The 24,493-nt window shown below is 39.7% G+C and overlaps 1 protein-coding gene and 1 long non-coding RNA gene across 4 annotated transcripts in view; both read left to right on the top strand.

Moving 5' to 3' along the window:
* LOC309653429 (neuroligin-4, X-linked) overlaps positions 1-24,493 on the top strand; it is a 581,567-nt gene that overhangs the window by 186,165 nt on the left and 370,909 nt on the right. The window lies entirely within an intron of this gene.
* On the top strand, positions 16,766-18,786 carry LOC309653348. Its single transcript, XR_014259113.1, has 2 exons — positions 16,766-17,026; positions 17,072-18,786. It is a non-coding gene; the product is annotated as an uncharacterized lncRNA (long non-coding RNA).

The raw sequence follows: 24,493 nt of genomic DNA, 5'->3' as shown, positions 1-24,493 counted from the left end.
GAAACCCAAAACACAACCCAGATGTGACTCATGCCCTCTTCTGACGATATTTTCCAAACAAAACCATGTATTGCCGTCAGCAAGTCCAAGCTAATATGTGATTAGGCCTGTGTAGGTTGCAGGATGTGTGTACGATTTCAGTGCAAACAGGTAGCTCTTGGGCTGTCACTGGTGCTTCTGATAATTGCAGTACCAGGTCCCCAAGTGCTGCACCAGTTCTTTGGTCATTTCCATGGTACCTGAAAGGAGAATTTGCCCCATGTGGCTGGCTAGGTAGCAGGAAGGCATTTGGCTGTTACAGTGCCACAGGCATAAGCAAATGTGTTTGGGACAAATCAGACTTAAAGGATTGTCAGGAAATTTGCAGGGTCATCATTTGCCTTTCCGTTAACAAGCAGGTGTCCTTACTTTCATGTTCACAAGCAGTGTCGCTTTCAAAAATGCCTCCTGGCCCTAAATCTGAAAATGCTTCCATCACGGATGAGTAACAGTTCCTCTTGTCAACCCGCTTTATTGACTGAATGGGTCATTTTCACTTTATAGCTCATGGTAATTCTTTACAAGGAAAATTCTCAGGGAAAAAAAACTCTTTCTTTTTTTTAATATCTTCGAGTGATTGAATATGATCTAGAGGTCTTGAAACTAAAGACAGAACTATATGTTGAATTCTCGCTAGAGTTCGTTGCTGTCTCTTTAAACATTTTTAAAAATTGATTTAATTATGAATTGTTGATTTCCAGCTGTTGAGAAAATAGTTTCCATCCTGGAAATTGGAGCGTCTTTTAACCTAAAATTTGTGTTTAGAAAAGTTTTGAACTGGCATCCTACATCAATTAACTCACCCCAGCTAAGCACCTGAATAGTAAAAATAAATTAAAAATAAATTAATATTAATTAGTGCCAACAGCCCATAATCATACTTTTAAATACAGTTTTTATTTTCCGTTGAATGCTCTTTTGAATTCCTGAGCTTTTAATTTTTTTTTAATAACAGATTCAACTTTTCCCGTTTCTGCTCTCTGATGAAAACTATAGGTGGTGGTAAGGTTGACAAGCAGTTCTGCCAACATCAGGTCAAGTGCGGGAGCACTGAGTGGAGATGAGAACTCTGGGAAGGGGATGAGGAAAGTTAATTTCTAGGACAAACTTCACCACTAAAACACTGTTCTTTACGTTAGCTAATAGATGTCTCTGAAACACAGTTTCCTCATTCCTCAAATGAATATATGCTTTACTACTTTCAAAATTGAGAGTTAACACAGACATAGAGAACAGACGTGTGGTTACCAAGGAGGAGGCGTCGGGGAGGGATGGAGTGGGAGTGTGGGATTCGCAGGTGCAAACTATTATGTGTAGAATGGGTCAACAAGACCCTACTGTACAGCACAGGGAACTGTATTCAATATCCTGTGATAAACCATCATGGAAAAGAATATGAAAAAGAATGTACGAAAAGGTATAACTGAGTCACTTTGCTGTGCAGCAGAAATTAACACATTCTAAATCAACTAGACTTCAATAAAATAAATTTTTTTAAAACTGAGAGTTAAAATGAGATAATGGTTACAAAGTACTTTGTAAAAAAGTGCTTTATGTTTGTAAGATAGCATTATTGTTTTTCAACTGAAACTGATAAGTGAATTAAGCCACTTAGTATAATTTAAAAATACATGTTTCTTAACCTATTTTCAGTAATTTGTAAGATTACCAATAATGCTGTTAGTATTGCTATATCATGATTAGAATTTGTATTTGAATATCATGGGGTCAATCTTATATCTGTTATTTTTTTATTTTTTTTTGTTTGGGGGAAGCATTAAAATGGAATTTGAATTTTGGTAAATGTCAAATTCTCCTAATGCTCTTTGGGAATTTGCACTTTATTAACGCAAGTTTAAGATCATTTGTTAAATAGTAGCACAGTGGCTATATTTTGTAAGAATGAGTGGTTGTATATATGTCAGAATTTGAACACAGACCATTAACTCGATTTGAGTACTCTTCTTACATGTGTAGAAAAATCTCTGCAGGACATGTCCAAAAAACAAGAGCTAACATTTTACTTAATGGTGAAAGTCTGGATTCTTTCCCCCGAGGGTCAGAAACATGACAGGGTTGTTTTTTTGCCACTTCTGTTCAACGTTGTGCTGGACATTTCAGCCAGGGCAGTTAAAGGAGAAAATAATATGAAAGGCATGCAGACTAGGAAAGGAAGAAGTAAGACGATTTTTATTTGGAGATGTCATGATCCTGTATATAGAAAATTCTGTGGATATAAGATCAACATAAAAACTCAATCAAATTTCTGTACATTTGCAATGAAACATAAAATTAAGAAAACAATTCCCATTTATGATAGCATTGAAAATAATAAAGTGCCTAGGAATAAATTATATGAAAAATGTACAACTTACACTCTGAAAACTACAAAACATTGCTGAAGGAAAGTCGAGAAGACCCCGATAAGTGCAAAGACATCCGTGTTCATGATTTGGAAGACTTCATATTGTTAAGATAAGCAATACCCACCAAAGTGATCTACAGATTCATTGAAATACCCATCAAAATCTCAATGGCCCATTTCAGTAATGGAAAAAGTTGATTCTAAAATTCATACGGAATTGTAAGGGACCAGGACAGACAAAACATTCTTCAACAAGAAGAACAAAGCAGAAGGACTCACATGTCCATCAATGGATAAATAGGTAAACAAGTGTGGTCTATCCGTGCAGTGGAATATTATTCAGCCATAAAAAGAAATGAAGAATTAATTTGTGCTGCCATTTGGATGTTTCTTCAAAGCATTATGCTAAATGAAGAAGCTGGTCACAAAAGACCACATATGGTGGGATTCTATTGATATGAAATGTCTAGAATAGGAAAATCTATGGACATGTTAAGTATATTAGTGGTTGCCTAGGGTTGGGAAGAGGTGTAATGAGGAATTGCAGCCAAAGTGTGTAGGTTTTCTTTTTCAGGTGATGAAAATATTCTAAAATTTACTGTGATGATTGAGCAATTCTTCTGATGTACTAGAAATCATTGATTTGTACTTTAAATGGGTGAATTGTGTGGTACATGAATTATATCTCAATAAGGGTGTTACCAAAAAAACCACCAAAAGCAAAAACCTGCGGAAATCAAAGAGTTCTGTAGCTTGGATCACTTTTTATAATTGATTCAGTTCTCGGTGTTTTATTTTTCCTCTTGTATCCCACAGCTTATATTAAGCTGAGACAGCGGACAAATTCTTGAAACTTCAGCTTCTTTTACTTTCTTAGGATAAGTGAGCCAATTCCTTCCTGCTTGGATTTGGAGAAAAAATTTCCTATTTGAGAGTACGGAGTTCTGATCAACACGATGAATTGATGATTAAATGTGTATAGAGTGATTGTTTATTCAGCGTGCTGTGCTGAGGGCTTTTGATGATACTAAATAACTAAATGAACAAATAGAAGCATCTTTGTCCTCAAATCCTGTATGACTAGGCAAAGAGATATGTCTTGTTAAAAATCTGTCTTTTAATTTCAATATAGTTTATTTTTGAATGCACAAATTGTAAATTTAGAGTGGCTAAATCAATAAATCAATATGGTGCGCAGTTTTATGTCTTGCTTTGAAAGTTGTCTCCACTTCAGCACTGTACTTGTAAAATGAGCCCTGTTCCCTTCTAGAATTTCTACCCTCATATTTAAATTTATATAAGGAATAAAATAAGCCATAGGTAAATAAATGGAAATGAAAATATCATCTATCTATCTATCTACACACAGATACTATTTAGTATATAGTCTGTGTATATATAGTATATAGTTACTATATATAGTAACAAATATAGTTTAATAAACATATATACTCATATATATGTATGTACATATGCACATATATGTATTTTCCCTTGATGGCCACATCACTATCCCACTATTATTTGTTAAATGTATTCTCTTCCTCACTGATTTAGGATGTTCTCTTTGACATATACTAAATTCCACTTTGTATGTCAATCTACTTATGGCCTCTGTCCTGTCTGTTGCTCTCTACCTATATTCCTGTACCAACATCAAGTAACTCTAATAAATGTAGTTTTATAATACGTCTGAATATCTCGAGGGGCTGGTCCTTCCTCATTAGTCTGAGAATTAGCTTTTCTAGTTTCAAAGTAATCCTGTTGGCATTTCTATTGAGATTGCCCTCAATTTACAAATTAATTTAAGAAGATTGACATCTTTACAATACTGAGTCTTCTTTGTCAAGGAAAAATAACATGTTTTTCCACTTACTTAATTCTTATTTATATGTGTCAACAATGTTTCAACATTTTTCTCTCTATATATTGTACATGGCTTGTTAAGTTAATTTTGAGGTACTTTATTTTTTTGCTTATTTGGTAATATGAGCTATCTTCCTGTCAGTTTATTCCCTAACATATTATTACTCATATCTGGGGAAAATATTGAATTTCTGTGTTAATGTCATAAATAACCATGTTCCTTTAATGTCTTAATATCTTCATTTTTATTTTCCAGTTGATTCTCTTAGGTTTTTGTTATAAAAGTAACCCGTCAAAAAATAATGACTTCACCTCCTCTTTTATAATAGGTTCATATTTTATTTCTTTCTCCAGTGTATTGTGTTTGATAGTAATTCTCCAATAACGTCAAGCATTAATATTCTTAGTCACCATGAAAGCAAATAAAGAAAATGTGGTCTCTCAAAGGCTCAAGACAGGCGAGGTAGAAATGAAACAACAGGCAAATTGGTGAAGCTGCAGAAATAAATGAAAGAATGAGGGTTGGTTGTTCTGCACAAGAAAGAATCTTAATGGTGTTTTGGTTGTACGAGTCTTGTTTGTTCTCTTTTCCTTCTGAGGTGGCTTTCATCTCTTTGGTGGTTTATTTCCTTATTCCCGTCTCCCCACGTTCCTGCTAGCATCAGGCTTCCTGATGAACTCTCTTGCCAGCAGTATGACCCTGGAGAATTTTCTTAGCTTTTCTGTGTTTCCTTCTCCAAGAACAAGGGGCCCATCATTTTTTTTTTTTTTTTAATTTTTGGAAATCCAGGTTTCATGTTCAGTCTGCAGGCATGACTCATGATGGGGGTTTGTGGTAATTTTCATATATTAAAGAGAAAGGTTATTATAAAAAAAGAGAGAGAGAGAACGGTTATTTTTTTCCCTCTAGTTTTCATTATTTATTTTCTTTATGGAAATTTTAAGGAAGGAGAGTCTTTACTCAACCACCTTTGGCCAGAAACTTCAATAAATGCTTGTTGACCAAAATGTGTAAGCACATCAATTTTACATAAACCCAAGGACTCATTAAAAATAGTGCTATCAGAAGTGTAGATTCCTGGCACAAGCCAAATTTCTGGGAGCTTACACCCCCTTTTTATTGGAGTGAATCTCAGGGTTGAGTAATAGGAAAGATAACTCAGATGACCTTGTCTATTTTCTTGCCAACACCGCTTCCAATGAATGTGTTTTGGAAACCAACATTATCTAGACAGTGTCAAATGTGTAAATTTTAAAAAGAAAAACATGTAAAGCATGACAGCGACTGTGTTTACTGAATGCTTAGGCTGGGAGCTGTACTGTACTAAAGGAAAGGATTCATGGACTTCATGTGCTAGCTTTCTTTGTTCCAAGTCCTGTGGTGTCTCTTGGGAAACATTTCCTTTTCCTCATGTTAAATGGATCATATCTAGCAGATCAGTTTTGTCTGCAGATCAGGAAAGAACTAAGTGGTAAGATCTTTAGCTCAGTACATTTTTTATAGATTATTGATTCAAAACGAATAGCACTAATTGTTAGTAAATATTTTTAAAGTACAGAACTGCTGTTGAGGAAAGAATTTTCAAGGATATATATTTTTTTTTTTAATTTTTTTTTTTTTTGAGACTCTGGCATCACCAGACTTTGCCAGTCAGTAAGTCAGCTCCGAAAGAGTAAGGGGTGAGAGGGTCTGGTCCAAAGATCAAGATGAACTGAGAAAGGATGAGGAATCGGGGGAAGCAAGACAGAGGTCACAGAGCTCCACCCGAAGCTGGTATCAAGTGGACAGCATTTCTACCATGAGAGATGGAGAGTCCTGGCCATCACCTGCACAACTACATTAGCCTTACATCAGCAGCCGTGTTGTCTCTCCAGTTGACTACGGCTGCTGCATTACGCCCCCACACGAGTGCAAATATATGACCAGAGTCATTGCAAGTCTTGTTTCTGGAATTCCCTATGAGCACCAAGTTCATGGAGAAAACAATTTCCATCTCACAGTAGATGACCTCCATGTTTCTATTTAGTCATGATAAAGATGGACTAGAGTGTAACATTTAAGTAATACTGAAGGGGAAAACTCTTTTTATGGCATCATAGGCATTGACTGGAAAGATAATCATTTACTCCATGTGAATTTAACTAAAAATGTCATGGCTGAGTTGAAGACTTCTATGTTTGCACAGGGTAATTCTTAGAGGGGCGGGTGGTGTTAGAAGCCAGGTGGGTACCATTCCATGCAGAAGAAGAAGCCTTTGGAAGAGGTGTTCTCCTCCGCAATGAACGGAGACAGGGAGAGTGGAATCTCATCTCTCTTCTGAGGGGAAATGCCCTCAGACCAGTCACAAGCTGGAAGGATGTGGAGCCCAGGGGGCAGACAGTAAGGCAAACACAGTGGTCGAAATCAAGGAAAGCTCCTAAAAAAGTGCAGCCCCAGCTTTTCATGGAGGCGCAAAATCTGGGTTTCAACCTTAAATAATTAAAACATCACCGAGTAACTCAGAGCAAGGGTAGTTGAAACCTGGTGGACGTACCAGTAGCTGGGTGACCTCTCTCATTGTTCGCTTTCGTTATTTTCAAAATGGAACTATGCATATCTCCTTTACAAATTATTTCTGAAAATTTAAATGGACCATATTTGAGAAGCTTCTGACAGACATCAACGCCTTAGGAAGTAGAGGTGTCTCCTCTCCCGGCATCCTGAAACTTGGTTCAAAAATGCTGGTTTGTTTCAAACCTATTCTTAGGAGTCACATCGGGTACTTCCGTGATGCTATTTGGATGTTGAAAGCAAACCTGCCAATGACGAGGCTCAGAGCTGATACACTCTCTGCAGACATCAGGCTCTTATGGCTTTTACCTCACTCAGGCTCTTCCCTCACTCAAAGGGGACGTTCGTAAATATTTAATGGCTGCAAGAGAGATGATGAATCATCCTTGCTTAAGATGCGGTGAGATAATGCTCTCGACCGTGTAAACAGACGGATGAACAAGACATATTTTTCCTGCCTTTGTAGAGCTTTAACTATACTGGGGGCGTTCTGCTGGTTCATATGGAGAGTACCCCAGAACACATTTGAGGAACACCTAACAGGGTGTCAGGGCACATCCCCCTAGGACGGTAGGAAAGGCTTCTTGTGAGGGATGTTGTATCTGTGAAGAGAAAGAATAAGGATGGGCCTGGTGGATGAGGGAAGAGGAAAGAGTGGCCCAGACAGCTAATATGGACCAAAGCTTTAGGCGGAAGAGACCTTGCTGTACTTTTCTTTTTCGGCTTAAACAATAGATACTCATTTTCTCATAATTCTGGAAGCCAGATGTTCAAGATCAAGGTGTCAAAGGCTTCGTTTCTTCTTTTCTTTTTGTTTCAAATCGAGGTATAATTGACATATAACATCATATTCGTTTCAGGTGTACAACATAATAATTTGATATGTGTACATATTGTGACATTGTTACCACCAGAAATCTAGTTAACATCCATCACCACACATAGTTACAGATTTTTTTTTCTTGCGATGAGAACTTGTGCTGTCTACCATCTTAGCGACTTTCAAATGTATAATACTCTTGATAACTGTAGTCACCATGCTGTACACTACATCTCCAGGACTATTTTATTTTACTTTTTATAATGTTTTAAAATTTATTTTATTGAAGTATAGTTGATTTACAATGTGTTAATTTCTGCTGTACAGCAAAGTGACTCAGTTGTACATATACATAATTTTTCATATTCTTTTCCATGATGGTTTATCACAGGATATTGGATATAGTTCCCTGTGCTGTACAGTAGGGCCTTGTTGTTTATCCATCCTATATATACTAGTTTGCATCTGTTAACCCCAAACTCCCAGTCCATCCCTCTCCCACCCCTCTCCCCCTTGGCAACCACAAGTCTGTTCTCTATGTCTGTGAGTCTGTTTCTGTATCGTAGATAAGTTCATTGGTGTCATATTTTAGATGTGGTTAGAGTTCTACAAATCCCCAGTATATGATATTTATCTATGATGAATTAAGATCTAGTGGCATACATTAGGTTAGGTGTATCTTGAACTTGTGTGAATCTTCGAAATCTCTCATATATTTTTTACTTTTCCTGAAACACAACTGAATAAGGAAATCAGTGACACTTTATCAATCATAAAATATTGGTTGGAAATGGCCTGTTTCTGTTTTGTAGATAAGTTCATTTGTGTCATATTTTAGATTCCACATAGAAGTGATAACGTATGATATTTGTCTTTCTCTGTCTGACTTATTTCACTTAGTTTGATCATCTCTAAGTCAATCCGTGTTGCTGCAAATGGCATTATTTCATTCTTTTTATGGCTGAGTAATATTCCATTGTATATATGTACCATATCTTCCTTATCCATTTATCTGTCGACGGACATTTAGGTTATTTCCATGTCCTGGCTATTGTAAGTAGTGCTGCAGTGAACATTGAGGGGCACGTATCTTTTCAAACCATGTTTTTCTCTGGATATATGCCCAGGAGTGGGATTGCTGGATCACATGGTAATTCTATTTTTAGTTTTTTGAGGAACCTCCAAAAAACTAAAAATAGAAATCTCCATAGTGGCTGCACCAATTTACATTCCCAAAAACAGTGCAGGAGGGTTTGCTTTTGTCCACACCCTCTCCAGCTTTTATTGTTTGTAGACATTTTGATGATGGCCATTCTGACCAGTGTGAGGTGGTACCTCATTGTAGTTTGGATTTGCATTTCTCTAATAATAAGCAATGTTGAGCATCTTTTCATGTGCCTCTTGGGCATCTGTATGTCTTGTTTGGAGAAATGTCTATTTAGGTCTTCTGTCCATTTTTGGATTGCATTGTTCATTTTTTTGTTGTTAAGTTGTAGGAGCTGTTTGTATATTTTGGAAATTAAGCCCTTGTTGATCACATCGTTTGCAAATATTTTCTCGCAGCAGGACTAGTTTATTTTATAACTGAAAGTTTGTACCTTTTGACCCCCTTCACCCATCATGCACTCCCCATTCCCTGAAACCACCAGTCTGTTCTCTGTATCTATGAGTTTGTTGTTTTGTTTTGTTTTGTTTAGATTCTGTATATAAGTGAGATCACACAGTAATTGTCTTTCTCTGACTTGTTTCACTTAGTGTAATGCCCTCCAAGTCCATCCATGTTGTCACAAATGATTTCTTGTTTCTCACACTGAATCATATTCCTGTGTGTGTGTGTGTGTGTGTGTGTGTGTGTGTATTTACATTTTCTTTACCCATTCCTTCATCAATGAATACTTAGATTATTTCCATCCATAATTGTGTGAGTCTTGAAATATTATTGTGATGCCTTTAGCAAAAGCCTCTCAGACGCCGTGAGTTTATGCACTGGCTCCAGCACTTCCTAATTGGTGGTCCCAGTTGCATTACCCTCCTTATTGGTTGTAGGGCTTAGAATCCTGACCAGTATATGGTAACAGTGTAAGTGTGAGTTCCTGCTCTCATTCACGTGTCCATTCATTCATGGATTTAATGAGGTTTTTGAGCAACCAATAAGAGGTGGATATGAAGGATGTACTAGTGAGGACGGTCCTGCCGCTGTCTTTGAGGTCCTCACATTTGTGAGGAAGATGCTCTTCTAAATGACCGGTGTGCTTTCTAAGTTCAAGTAGTTAAGAATACCTGAAGTGTGAGGTGAGAGGCAAAGGGCTCCAGGAGGTGAACCTGGAGACGTAAACAGGTGAATGAGTCAACGGTTGGGGTCGGAGAACTACACAGGGATTAGGACAAAACTCCGCATGTGAAGGAAGGGTTGCAATTCTCAGAGGGATGCAAGGAAGCGTTCTTAGTGAATGGATTGGAGTGACAAGAACAGAGGTTGTTGGAGAATGACTGCTCTGAGGTACTAAATATAGAATCAGATTGCTTATGAAGAATAAAAAAAGCAACAGGCAAGGAAGCGATAGGCTGAGATGGATGAATACCATGAGGACATAGAGAGAGAGTTTGTGGAATTCAGAAATGCTCTACCAAGATGAAAATTCACTTTGTAATGGGTAAAAAGAAACAGCGAAACTTGGAGAGATCAACTCGGTACTTTGGAAGATAATTTGAGACGCTGTACATGAATGCAAAGGAAATGGATGAATTTTTTTTTTTTAGTGAAATGAGAGGAATTTATTTGATTTCTTGAGGCTAAAGTGTCCTCCAGAACCTTACTTTAAACTCCGAATAATATAGTTGGAACTTAGGAAAATAAAGACCAATGGAAGACAGGAAAATATTGAACACATCATAGAAGACGTTTTCCTAAGCTTAGAAAATAATTGAGTTTGGTGACTAAGAGGGCTCACCAAGAATTGATGGAAAAGGCAAGAATAATCTGTATGCATTCGAGCAGGAAACATACATGACCTAAAAAATGGAAGGAAAAAGTAGATTATCCTCAAGGTTTTTCCACAATAAATACCAAAAGATTATTTAAAAATAATGCAGAGCCTTTAAGGAAAATGGTTGTATGGTGTCATGTGTACTTGCAGTTCATCTGTGAAAATAAAACAAAGTGAGGGTGAAAAAAGGTCAATAATTTAAATGTCGACTGTTGGTACATGTTCATATAAATCATATCATATCAACTCAATGGGTTGTTATATATCAAAAATAAAGACTGTGAAAGGCATATACAAATTTAGAAATTGTCATATACTATAATAAGTATTAAATAAATTCAATATGATGTAAAGATGACAGAATATCAAAACATGCTTGAAAAAATTGTGGGATGAAAAATAGGAATGACTTAATAGAAATTTTATATCATGGAACTTACTATGATGTTTTTCCCCCATTCTTAATTATCTGATATGTAAAGCTTTCCACATTTAGACTGCGTTAATTTAATACAGGAAAATCGAACTTTAATATTTGATTTATTTATGTTTCATTTATCAGCAGTTAATAGATATTTACTCAAATGGCCTTCCAAATAAAGATCATTTTACTCTCAAGGTGTTCATGCCTAGAAGGGAAATTGGAGGGACTTCCCTGGTGGCGCAGTGGTTAAGAATCTGCCTGCCAGAATACTCTGTGACATAAATCACAGCAAGATCCTTTATGACCCACCTCCTAGAGAAATGGAAACAAAAACAAAAATAAATGGGACCTAATGAAACTGAAAAGCTTTTGCACAGCAAAGGAAACCATAAACAAGACGAAAAGACAACCCTCAGAATGGGAGAAAATATTTGCAGATGAAGCAACTGACAAAGGATTAATCTCCAAAATTTACAAGCAGCTCGATATCAAAAAAACAAACAACCCAATCCAAAAATGTGCAGAAGACCTAAATAGACATTTCTCCAAAGAAGATATACAGATTGCCAACAAACACATGAAAGGATGCTCAACGTCACTAATCATAAGAGAAATGCAAATCAAAACTACAGTGAGGTATCACCTCACACTGGTCAGAATGGCCATCATCAAAAAATCTATAAACAATAAATGCTGGAGAGGGTGTGGAGAAAAGGGAACCCTCTTGCACTGTTGGTGGGAATGTAAATTGATACAGCCACTATGGAGAACAGTATGGAGGTTCCTTAAAAAAACTAAGAATAGAACTACCATACGACCCAGCAATCCCACTACTGGGCATATACCCTGAGAAAACCATAATTCAAAAAGAGTCACGTACCACAATGTTCACTGCAGCTCTATTTACAATAGCCAGGACATGGAAGCAACCTCAACCTAAGTGTCCATCGACAGATGAATGGATAAAGAAGATGTGGCACATATATACAATGGAATGTTACTCAGCCATAAAAAGAAATGAAATTGAGTTATTTGTAGAGAGGTGGATGGACCTAGAGTCTGTCATACAGAGTGAAGCAAGTCAGAAAGAGAAAAACAAATACTGTATGCTAACACATATATATGGAATCTAGAAAAAAAAAATGGTTCTGAAGAACCTAGTGGGAAGAGATGGGAATAAAGACACAGGCCTACTAGAGAATGGACTTGAGGACACGGGGAGGGGGAAGGGTAAGCTGGGACGAAGTGAGAGAGTGGCATGGACATATATACACTACCAAATGTAAAATAGATAGCTAGTGGGAAGCAACCTCATAGCACAGGGAGATCAGCTCGGTGCTTTGTGACCACTTAGAGGGGTGGGATAGGGAGGGTGGGAGGGAGATGCAAGAGGGAGGAGATATGGGGATATATGTATATGTACAGCTGATTCACTTTGTTATACAGCAGAAACTAACACACCATTGTAAAGCAATTATACTCCAATAAAGATGTTAAAAAAAATTTAAAGAAAAAGAATCTGCCTGCCAATGCAGGGGACATGGGTTTGAGCCCTGGTCCAGGAACATCCCACATGCCACGGAGCAACTAAGCCCGCGCGCCACAACTACTGAGCCTGCGCTCTAGAGCCCGTGAGCCACAACTACTGAGCCCGAGTGCCACAACTACTGAAGCCCGTGCGCCTAGAGCCCGTGCTCCACAACAAGAAATGCCACCGTAATGTGAAGCCCGCACACCGCAACGAAGAGTAGCCCCCGCTCGCCACAACTAGAGAAAGCCTGCATGCAGCAACAAAGACCCAATGCAGCCAGAAATAAATAAATAAAATAAATTTATTTTAAAAAAAGAAAAAAGACATTGGACCTGGTTGTCACCGGGCTAACAGCATGCACGCCTGCCCACTTTTTTCTTTCTCTTGACACTGACGGCCCCTACTCTTGTGTCTCGTGTCTGGTCCTTTCTTCCCTGGTTACCAGCTCCTTCACTTTTTTCCACTTCTCCTTCCCCCTACTGTCTACCTCTTAACCCCTCCTACTAACTCCTAAGCCTGGGTGTCCTCACTGTGTTGCATGCCATGATCCCTTTCTGACCTCATGTTCCTTCTGCATTCTTACAGACCCAGCTGTCATTCTTCCAGACCTCATTTTCAAAGAGTTATCTAGTTGAGATTTCCGAAAGGAGCATATTACTCACCTGTCTTGCCCCTGCACACCATTCCACATCTGAGGTATCCATGCTCTCTTTTACTCTTGGTTCAGATTCCCTCCTCTGGTCCAATCAACAGTATTCAGGGCATTAAAACAACACTCTTCATAGCAGGTCCTTCAAACGGGGGATTGTAGACAGGGCCGTGAGCATGGTAGTCACCGAGATTGAAAATCAATGGATAAAACCATCGACCATTTTAATAACAGACCTTTAGTTAATTGTTAGTACTCACGATGAATCATCCTGTCGCCATTTAAGGCATCGCACGGCAAGGGAGCAAAACAAATGCTGGCTTCAAATCACATCTAGTTCTTTTCTCCCATCTTTTTTTCCCCTTGAAACCATTGGATGACTTTTAAAAGCATATGTTCATTAGATTCATGAATTTCTGAAAATAACTATAATACTCTTTATTGAATAATGCGCTGTATGCATGTCACTCATTTAATTACTCTAAATATCTCAGGAGGCTGGGACTTCCCTGGTGGTCCAGTGGTTAAGAATCCGCCTTCCAGTGCAGGGGATGCAGCTTCGATCCCTGGCTGGGGAACTAAGATCCCACATGCCACAGGGCAACTAAGCCTGAGCACTGCAACTACTGAGCCCACGCACTCTGGAGCCCGTGCACCACAGCTAGAGAGAAGTCTGAGCGCCACAATGAAGATCCTGCGTGCCGCAACTAAGACCTGACACAAATGAATAAATAAATAAATAAATAAATATTTAAAGGAATAAGTACTTTAAAAAAAAATCTCAGGAGGCTAACAGTATTGGGATCACGGCCAAGTCGTGGCTAGAGCTCAGGGTTCGTTAACTTGCCAAGTGTGGTCCCTCTATGTATTCCCCATCAGGTCACAAACACACGTCAGTATCCTCTGTGCACTCTTGATTATAGGAAATGAAGTTGCTATTCACTTTCCTAGAGAAAAATTGCTATGACTTGGACCTAGTGCAGAGTGAGAGACGGTGGCACCTACTTGTGAGTCACAGACAAAGGCAGAGCAGTAATTAGCCAGGCAAATCAAGATGGGCATATATTCCAGGTCTTTGGGGCACCTTCGTGTGTGCTCAGTAAAATGGGAGTGTGTATGGTAAGTGCATGTGGATGGCCTCCCATTATTTTATCTTTGCTCTTTCACATTCCCTTCATACAGACTTCCCTGGCGGTCCAGTGGTTAAGACTCCACGCTTCCAATGCAGGGGGCATGTGTTCGATTCCTGCTCAGGGAGCTGAGATCCCGCATGTGACGCGGCACGGCCAAAAAATGAAATAAAAATTAAAAAAAAAATAAACAACTTCGCTCTATCTACACAGGCCCTACAAGGCCATGATAAAGCAAAACCAAGGAAGAACCTGAAGCAGCAACAAAGCACTACTTCAGGTTTGAGTCATCCCTTGAAGAAAATGTCAATCAACAAATTAGTGGAAATAAGCTAAATGGAATGAGTTTCCCCAGTGCAGAGGACAAGGCAAACAACTGGAGATTAAACCCTATGTGCATAAAAACTGTAAAATAGAACATTGGAGATAATTGTCCAGGTAACTCAGACGTTACACAAAAGAGTTTGCCAGAAATAGCAACTTCGTATGTTGACCCTGCCGTATTTTATCTTGAATGAAAGGAAATAAAACACCCATACAGATATGATATTTTCTTCTACAGGTGACTTAGATCCATTATAAAATGTTTTCTTTAATACGAAGGGCAAGGTTCTGCAATCAGAAAGAACAGAAAGATGAGAGATGAGAAAGTATTTTGAATTTTAACACCTTGTCTACTGCGAACAAAATTGCAACCTTGAGAGAGCTAAGTAAGCCTCTGAGTCCAATTTTATTTCTAACTGTAACCAGAGAATAACACGGCTTTGGGTACCAGCTAACCTGTCTGCCTGCAATAAAAGAAACAAGAAGGGATTTAATGAAAAGATGCTCCATATCGTATGTCATCAGAGAAGTGGAAAGTAAAACAAGGGTAAGACACCGTTCCACACCTATTCGAATGGCCACAATCTGCAACACAGACAACACCAGATACTGGTGAGGAGGTGGAGCCACAGGAACGCTCGTTCACTGGTAGTGAGAACGCAGAATGGCGCAGCCATTTGAAATGTCACGAATGTCCAAACCACCTCATTCATCTTGGTCATTTATTCCTTTGTTGGCCTTTGACCAGGCTATTTACAACTCTCTACATTATAGCAAGTTGATAGCAATGCAAATAATTCCTGCCCAAAGCAATGTAAGTTATGTCCAGTGGAATGCAAGTGCTTCTCACCATGTAGAAGTTGCCAGTGCGATGCTTTTTCTTCTGATGTGCCCGCTTGGCTAAGCTACACAACAGCCAACGAATGCAAGCAGGTGGTCAATTTTACATCCATCTGTAAATTCATTTCGGCATTCTTTATCGCACAGTAGATGTACAAAGCTACAACACGATTGTATGTCTTACTAATTCCCTCGTTCATTAATAAGCTAAATAAGATATTTGGCACTTGCTTAGTTTATATCTTAATGAAAGTCATGAATGTACCTTTCAATTTTGCCGGTATCCTCCGGACCCCGAGCACAAGGGGAGTTGGCACTTAGAGAATCTCAGCTGGTCCTGTTGTTTCCTCATGAGAAAGATTAGAGGCAGCGTGGGAGAGGTGAGAGAGCTCACCTCAGTGCTGCAGGCATGAAGGAAATAACCAACAGCTGCCTGGGGAAAGGCACGGACACCACAGGCTTCCTGCACTCCTCCTAGGAAGAAAAATATTAAACCACTGATAGACGGTGCAGCAAAACCCGTCAACCGCAGGGCCCAGGCAGAAACCCTTTTACAGCTGGGTCAGGAGCAGCAGACAGACCCTCGCATCCTGTCGAGGACCCTGTGTTGATAACAAGCAGAGCTCTGCTACCTTCAGATATAGGGCGTCAACTCTGTCCCACCCAAGACCAAACATCAATGCCGGGTGAAGCCCAGACATCCGTGGGCTGCCATGCAAAGGAAGCCAGGGGTGCTGAGAATGTCCCGGGTGCAAACCTTGTGAGCTCAGGACCTGCCTAAATGTGAGGCTGGATGACGAAGACAGAACCCTACACCTCCGTCCCCTCACCCTGCCCATCCCTGCCATGAGCTTAACATCTGTTATCACGCAACATCGATGGAAAAAAATGAAGAGCATGGAGACATCCCCTCTATGAGGGGAAGGAGGGTAGGGAAGCCAAAAGCTGAAGACAAAACAGAAGCCAGGAGAAAGCCATCCAGCCTCCTCGATTCCTGCATAGCACATAATAACAGCCCTCACCACCAGACAGATTTGAATCTTGTGGTGTCCTGAAGTTATCTCAAACCCAGCTCTGTTCAGCCCCGACGTTACAGGGCAAAATACAATTTATTTCCCTCTTTACCTGGTCTAGCTTCACTTGCATGTGACCCCTTCTTAGAAGGCTCCCCACTTGCTTTCACGCTCTCCTGGCGCCATCTGGAAGTGCACGATGATGTTTGATCCACGGGCTTCCCCATTTTCATTTTGCCCTGATCCCTGAAAATGACGGAGCTGATCCTGGTCTCTGCGAGAGCCACCGTTCAACCAGCTAAAGCACATGTTTTCCATACCGCGATCAGGAAACCCTGAGCGTCTACGAGACCCTTTCAAGGGGTCCTTGGGACAAAACACTTTTCGTAATAAGTCTCAGACACTGTTGCCTTTTCTCCCCCCTCATTCCCTCGTGAGTTTACGGTAAAGTTTTCCAGAGGCTGCATGCCATGTGATATTATAACAGGTTGAATTCAGAAGCAGATATAAGGCTCCAGATATGAGGCTCCAGACTGAATTCAGAAGCAGATATGAGGCTCCAGCTGTCTTTTTATCAAGCTCACTTGAGAGATTTGCACAAACACAAAACAGTGGGGCCCTAATCACTATTTCTTAAAATATCATCATTTTTAATGAAAAATGTAATTTATGTTAGCATACAGAGGGTTCATTATATTATATGTAAAGTTAATAGAGTAATAAGTAAATATTTTTAATGTGTCTAGGTTTTCACTTCTACTTTGGGAAATATCAATGAATATAACAGACATTAAAGGTGGTCTTTGAGGTTGTCAGTCATTTTTAAGAAGGTAAAGTGGTTCCCTAGGTCAAAAGTGATGGAGACTGCTGACTTAGAGCAGGTGGCTTCCTGCCTGCTCCCTAAAATAAAAACTGGGGCAAGGTTAAGTTCTGTCTCGCCGAGCTGATTTGTGTTGACCTTGAGACTGTGGATGAGCCCTGATACGACCTTCAGAAAGGACGCCTCCCTTCTTGGCTCTGAATGCCCCATCCTTTCTAAATCTCAGAGACACAGATGCCATGTTCTGGAGCTTGCAGAAGAGTTGCCTGTTTCTCTCCTGTGCTCGCGGAGAAGGTGGGTAGGGGTGAAAACCAGGCATCAGGACAAAGCACCAGGTGAACCGAGATTGGCAGGGGAAGGGGGCGGGATTTTGTGTGTGGGTAAATGTGGGTTTTTCTGCACACACCCATATAACAGTAAGGCGATTACAGGTGTTGGAGCCCAGGGCAGGCCACCCCCAAAATATGCCTCCATGGCATACTGATTATTTTGAACTAAAGTTACTTAAGAAATGGCCGATACAAGGGGGGCACGCTGACCCTTCTCTCGGTCTCCCTGAAGCAGTAGAGACATCTCCCCAGTGAAAGGTGCCCTCCCCACCACCATTTGGAGGTAGAAGGACACGCTTATCCCCAGAGACAGGGGAATTTGGTTGAGAAGCCTGTAAAACAAACCTCGTAACATCATTAACTGACCACCGCAAGCCCAAACTCTGCTTAGATTCCTCACTGAGGAAGCACCCAAAGCCCAAGCTTCTTTGTCCCAACACAGGTATAGAATTGAGGAGTCATACGACAGTTTGACTTTCACCAAGTATTGGTGAGTGTGATTAATTGTAGTTGTTGTATCAAAGAATTCCATCTCTCAGTGACTCAACCCTGCCAACCTTGACTCTCCCTTGGATGCAGAGACGTCTACCGTTTTTCTCTACACGCGGCTTCTCGTAAGATAATGTGCACGCGAATCGCAGGGAGGGTTTTGTTGTGATGAAAACTCTGAGCACGTGTAAGATGAGGCTGAGAGTTTGCTTTGTTTAAAATGAGCTCCCAGACGGTGCTGACGTTACAGCCCACGGACCAGATTTTGAGCATCAAGGCTACAAGCAAAGTAGTGTGGGTCTCTTTAGCAGGTGGTCTTCCTGTGCTCCCAGGGAAAGCAAATGGCGACGCTCAGCACCTAACCAGCTTCTGCCACATAGATACTTGCGTGTTAATATTTATTGGGGGTCTTTTTTTTTCAGTGTAGGTGTGTTAGGTGCATGCATTTAGCTTGGAAAGAACATTCTCAGTTGTGAAAACTATTTTCATATTGCTAGTTAGGGAAAAGAGAGTCAAATCTTGCTACCCTTAAAATTGTAAGACCTGTACAGTAGAAACTAACACAACAATGTAAAGCAACTATACTCCAATAAAAATTAATAAAACTTTTTTTAAAAAAATTGTAAGGTCTGCCCCGTAGAGATTCACTCAAAGTGCATATAACATGTTCCATAGTTTTCAGCTATGTCCAGAAAATTCCCTCTAAAAAGAGTCCGTGCTTCCTCTTTGTGCCAACAACAAGGGGTTTATAAGTCTGTAAATGCAGAATCAGCAAGCCCAATGAATTTGAATGGCTATACAAGAAGATTGTTTTAATCCGTGTTTGTTCAACTAATTAAAACATGGTTCTATTTTATAAAACATAAAAATTAAATATGGACGGTCTCTGAAGAGAGCAGTTTACATCTAAATTTTTTTAAGTTAACCTTTCAGTGATTTACATTTTATTTTCCCATCTAAGCCCGAAAAGGTTTGATTAAACTTTTATCTACTTGGCTATCTGCTATTTTATGCCAGTACTATCCCCTTGGATACTTGTCTCTTTTGATGATTCCTTAAAGAAAAACTGCAATGATAACAGACGGATAAAGTTGAAGGATTTTTACAGTCAGGCAGTTTTCTCTAGCTGAACAAATGTTACACTTGCACAAAATTTTGAGTGGGAAAATCCAAAGTAGAGTTTGGAGGGGGGGGATGTTAAACTGGGGAGCAGGTGCTGCCTGTATCTCATGATGAGTTTGGAGGATGTACAGTAAGTCCTCTACATACGAACGAGTTCCGTTCCAAGAGAGCATTTGTAAGTCCAGCAACGTTAGCCTAGGTACCCAACTAACACCATGGGCTCTGTAGTACTGTACAGCAATGGGTTTATAATCCTTTTCATACAAATAATACATAAAAAACAAACACAATAAAGAAAACATATTTATCTTACAGCACAGTACCTGGAAAAGCACAGCGGTCCAGTACAACAGCGGGCATCCAGGGGCTGGCATCGAGGGAACAGGCAGGAAGAGTTACTGACTGGAGGAGGGAGAGGAGGTGGGAGATGGTAGAGCTGAAGGATCGTCAGCAATAGGAGACGGAGGGCAAGCTGCAACTTCACTCACGCCTGACGCTGATGGCACAGGTTCTGGTTCCTTGCTGGAACCAGATGCTCGTTTGCATCTTTGAAAGTTCGCAACTTGAAGGTTCCTATGTAAGGGACTTACCGTATAGCAATGCACAGAATGCACATGTGCACTTGTGCTGAATGAAGGCTTTCTGAGTTGCCGACACCACCCAGGAGCTCAGAGTTCCTTTTTTTTTTTTATTTTTATTTTTATTTTTTATTGGAGTACAAGTGCTTTACAACGTTGTGTTAGTCTCTGCCGCACTCGAAGTGAATCAGCCACACGAATACACACATCCCCTCCCTCTTGGACCTCCCTCCGCCCCACCCCCCCGTCCAACCCAACTAGACTGTCACACAGCACCGAGCTGAGCTCCCTGTGCTATACAGCAGGTTCCCACTAGCTCTCTGTTTTCACATGGTAGTATATATATATATGTCAAATCTAATCTCCCAATGCATCCCACTCTCCCCTTCCCTCTCTGTGTCCACACGTCCGTTCTCTACGTCTGCCTTTCTATTCCTGCCCTGCAAATAGGTTCATCTGTACCATTTTCCTAGATTCCACATATATGCATTAATATATGATATCTGTTTTTCTGACTTCACTCTGTATGACAGACTCTAGGTCCATCCACCTCACTACAAATAACTCAGTTTCGTTTCTTTTTATGGCTGAGTAAGATTCCATTGTATATATGTGCCACATCTTCTTTATCCATTCATCTGTTGATGGACACTTAGGTTGCTTCAATGTCCTGGCTATTGTGAATAGAGCTGCAGTGAACATTGTGGTACATGACTTTTTGAATTATGGTTTTCTCAGGATATATGCCCAGTAGTGGAATTGCTGGGTCATATGGTAATTCTATTTTTAGTTTTTTAAGGACCCTCCATACTGTTCTCCATAGTGGCTGTACCAATTTACATTCCCACCAACAGTGCAAGAGGGTTCCCTTTTCTCCACACCCTCTCCAGCATTTATTGTTTGTAGATTTTCTGTTGATGGCCATTCAGACCGGTGTGAGGTAATACCTCATTGTAGTTTTGACTTGCATTTCCCTAATAATTAGTGCTGTTGAGCATCATTTCATGTGTCTCTTGGCCATCTGTATGTCTCAGAGTCCCTTGATATATCTATATATTGGAATGTGGAAATGACAGAGCCTATGATGGAAGGACGTAGAGTACTACTTCTGCATCTAGATGTAGTTGTTATGGAGCCTGTCTTAAATCAAGTGGGATGAGAAGTCATATGATATGGGATCCTTTGGTAGCCATTGCACTTGGCACCAATCTAAATACCCCATTGCCTCTCTGAGAAAACCTTCGGCGGTGCAGGAACTCCATTGCGGAAAATCTACTGGCCATGAAAATGTAAAATGTGGCTTCCAAATCCTGAAATATACAGAGAAATTTCATTGAAAAGTCTGCAGGACTACAGCAGACCCATTTTCTCCTGAGTAGAATAGTTTTTTCATTTTTTTTGTTTTAACTTAAGGAGTCTGAGGATGGCAATACTGATAAAGGTAAAGGTATTTATTTTAGGGAATTTTTATAAAAAAACAAATGGCTAAATAATTTAAGAAGAATATGCATAAGGAGGTGGATAGTAGATTGAACTTTATTATTTCATTTAATTTTTGATTGAAGTATAGTTGATTTACAATGTTGTATTAGTTTCTGCTGTACAGCAGAGTGACTCAGTTATATCTCTATTCTTTTTCATATTCTTTTCCATTACGATTTATCACAGGGTATTGAATATAGTTTCCTGTGCTATATAGTAGGACCTTGATGTTTATCCATTCTATATATAATAGTTTGAATCTGCTAACCCCAAACTCCCAGACCATCCCTCCCCCACCCCCCTCCCCCATGGCAACCTCTGGTCTCTATGCCTGTGAGTCTGTTTCTATTTAGTAGATAGGTTCATTTGCGTCATATGTTAGATTCCACATATAAGTGATACCATATGGTATTTGTCTTTCTCCGTCTGACTTACTTCACTGAGTATGATAACCTCTAGGTCCATCCATGTCCGTGCAAATGGCTATTTCATTCTTTTTTATGGCTGAGTAGTACTCCATTATGTATATATCACATCTTCTTTATCCATTCGTCTGTCGACGGACATTAGGTTGTTTCCATGTCCTGGCTATTGTCAATAGTGCTGCTGTGAACATTGGGGTGCATGTATCTCTTTGAATTATAGTTTTGTCCAGATATATGCCCAGAAGTGGGATCGCTGGGTCATATGGCGACTCTTATATGTCTGTCTTATTCAGTAGGCTGAGCTCCTATATGAAAAACAAGCAGTGGGCTAGATTTGACTTGTTGGCCATCATCTGTGGACGTCTTCTCTTGTTGTAGAGTAAAAGTGTGTTAGAGCTTGAGTGACAACACTGGCCTTCTGAGCCATGTCATTGATTGAATCTCCCTTTTATTGTATTTTTTAATTTATTTACTGAAGTATAGTTGTTTTACAGTGTTAATTCCTGCTGTACGGTAAAGTGACTCAGTTATAGATATTCTTTTTCTTTCTTTTTTTCCCATACATCTTTACTGGAGTATAATTGCTTCACACTACTGTGTTAGTTTCTGAAAAACTAAAAATAGAGCTACCATATGACCCAGCAATCCCACTACTGGGCATATACCCTGAGAAAACCATAGGTCAAAAAGAGTCATGTACCAAAATGTTCATTGCAGCCCTATTCACAATAGCCAGGACATGGAAGCAAGCTAAGTGTCCATCGACAGATGAATGGATAAAGAAGATGTGGCACATATATTCCTTTTCATCTTCTTTTCCATTATGGTTTATCATAGGATATTGAATAGAGTTCCCTGTGCTGTACAGTAGGACCTTGTTGTTTATCCATCCTATTTATAATAGTTTGCATCTGCTAACCCCAAACTCCCACTCCATCCCTCCCCCACCCCCTCCCCTTTGGCAACCACAAGTCTGACTGAACTTACTTTAAATGGAGGAAATTCAGGATGGACCTGTATCCGACCAAAGTGGGTTTCATAACGTGACAAACATTAGAAAGAAAGAAAAAAAAAACTACTTCCCTGCTGCTATGTCTGTCCTGAAGAAGAGCTTTTTATTTCTTGGTAATACTTCATACTGATAACGTGAGGCAACCATTATTGTGACAAAGAATTAAAGACAGCTCAGATCCTTCAGGCTCCTGCGGAAAAGAATTAATGGGAACAAGGGAAAAATAACAGGAAAACGGTACTGTTTTAAAAAACACATGGAAGTCCCCCAACATAGAAAAACCTTAGGTAGCATTCTTTGCCAGGACATTTTTTTTGGTAGGGCATGGACATCATAAAATGCATTCTCTTAAAATCCCAGGCATGTACTAGTAGCCGAGTAGAGTATGTGTCATACACAACGTGAGTATGCTTTTAAGTAACGTAGGCAGCTTTTCCTTCTTACACAAAATGTTCCTAAAAATTAACACAACATTTGCTTTTTTCTGTTTTTTTTTTTTAATATTTATTTATTTATTTGGCTGTGCCGGGTCTTAGTTGCAGCATGCGGGATCTTCGTTGCGGCATGCGTGATCTTTAGTTGTGGCATGCGGGATCTTCATTGCTGCATGCGTGATCTTTAGCTGTGGCATGCGAACCCTTAGTTGTGGCATGCGTGCAGGATCTAGTCCCCTGACCAGGGGTCGAACCCCGGCCCCGTGCATTGGGAGCACAGAGTCTTAACCACTGGACCACCAGGGAAGTCCCACACAACATTTGAACATGAGAAAATCAGATAACAAACTCCACACTGAAAAGAGAACTTTAGGTCCAAAAAACAAAAAATGAACACTGAAATATTTATTTTAGGCAAAATCATCAATAACAGTAGACCAGCGTTTCACACTTTTTTGGTTTTTTGGTGTTCATTTCCATCAGAATGGCACACACCATTGGCAAGTCTGAGCCCCAAAAGCTGGAGATTCCATTTTTTCATCTCACTGAATGATGTTCACATTGGTCTTCAATCTCATTAACTTTTTGAAACATGTACGTCATATTTTTATTTGGGCTCTGCCACGTGGCTTGTGGGATCTTCATTCCCCAACCAGGCATTGAACCTGGGCCACGGCAATGAAAGCGCTGAGTCCTAACCACTGGACCACCAGGAAATTCCCTGTACTTCATATTATAATACTAACACCTTCATGGCTCCCTTTCCTACCCTTTTAAAAACAAAAGAATAAGGGCAAAAATCAGAAAGATATTTAAAAATCCATATCGGCATCACTGTACAAGGATGACAAGTCTATCAAAAAGTAACCATTGACTGACAGAATTCTGCTCTTTGGGAACACATGGTACTGAAGTGTCAGATGATACAGGGAAACCTATACCTAAATATGTTTTTACATATTTAAAATATATAAATAATACAGATATGTGATCTCTATACAATGCATGCATAAATATAGATGTATAAATAAACATATGATACCTATGTATTTGGGTATTTAAATAATAGTATTTTTAAAATTCTTCTTAAACAGCGAAGTGGTAGTGTTCTGGTTACCAGTAGCATCAAGGGCTATATCTTTTCACACTTGACTAAGGATCTGTATCTCAGCATTTCCCATCGAATTCTCATTGAGTCTTCTTCACTTTGGGTCACGTGATGATCTGTGAACCAGTCTCTGTGGTCAGGAAGTATAACCTCCT

Source organism: Balaenoptera physalus (genome assembly GCF_965194825.1).
Source record: "Balaenoptera physalus genome assembly, chromosome: Y".
Classification (NCBI taxonomy): Eukaryota; Metazoa; Chordata; class Mammalia; order Artiodactyla; family Balaenopteridae; genus Balaenoptera; species Balaenoptera physalus.
The sequence above is the reverse complement of the archived record's forward strand: the minus strand, read 5'-3'. Positions and strand labels throughout refer to the sequence as shown.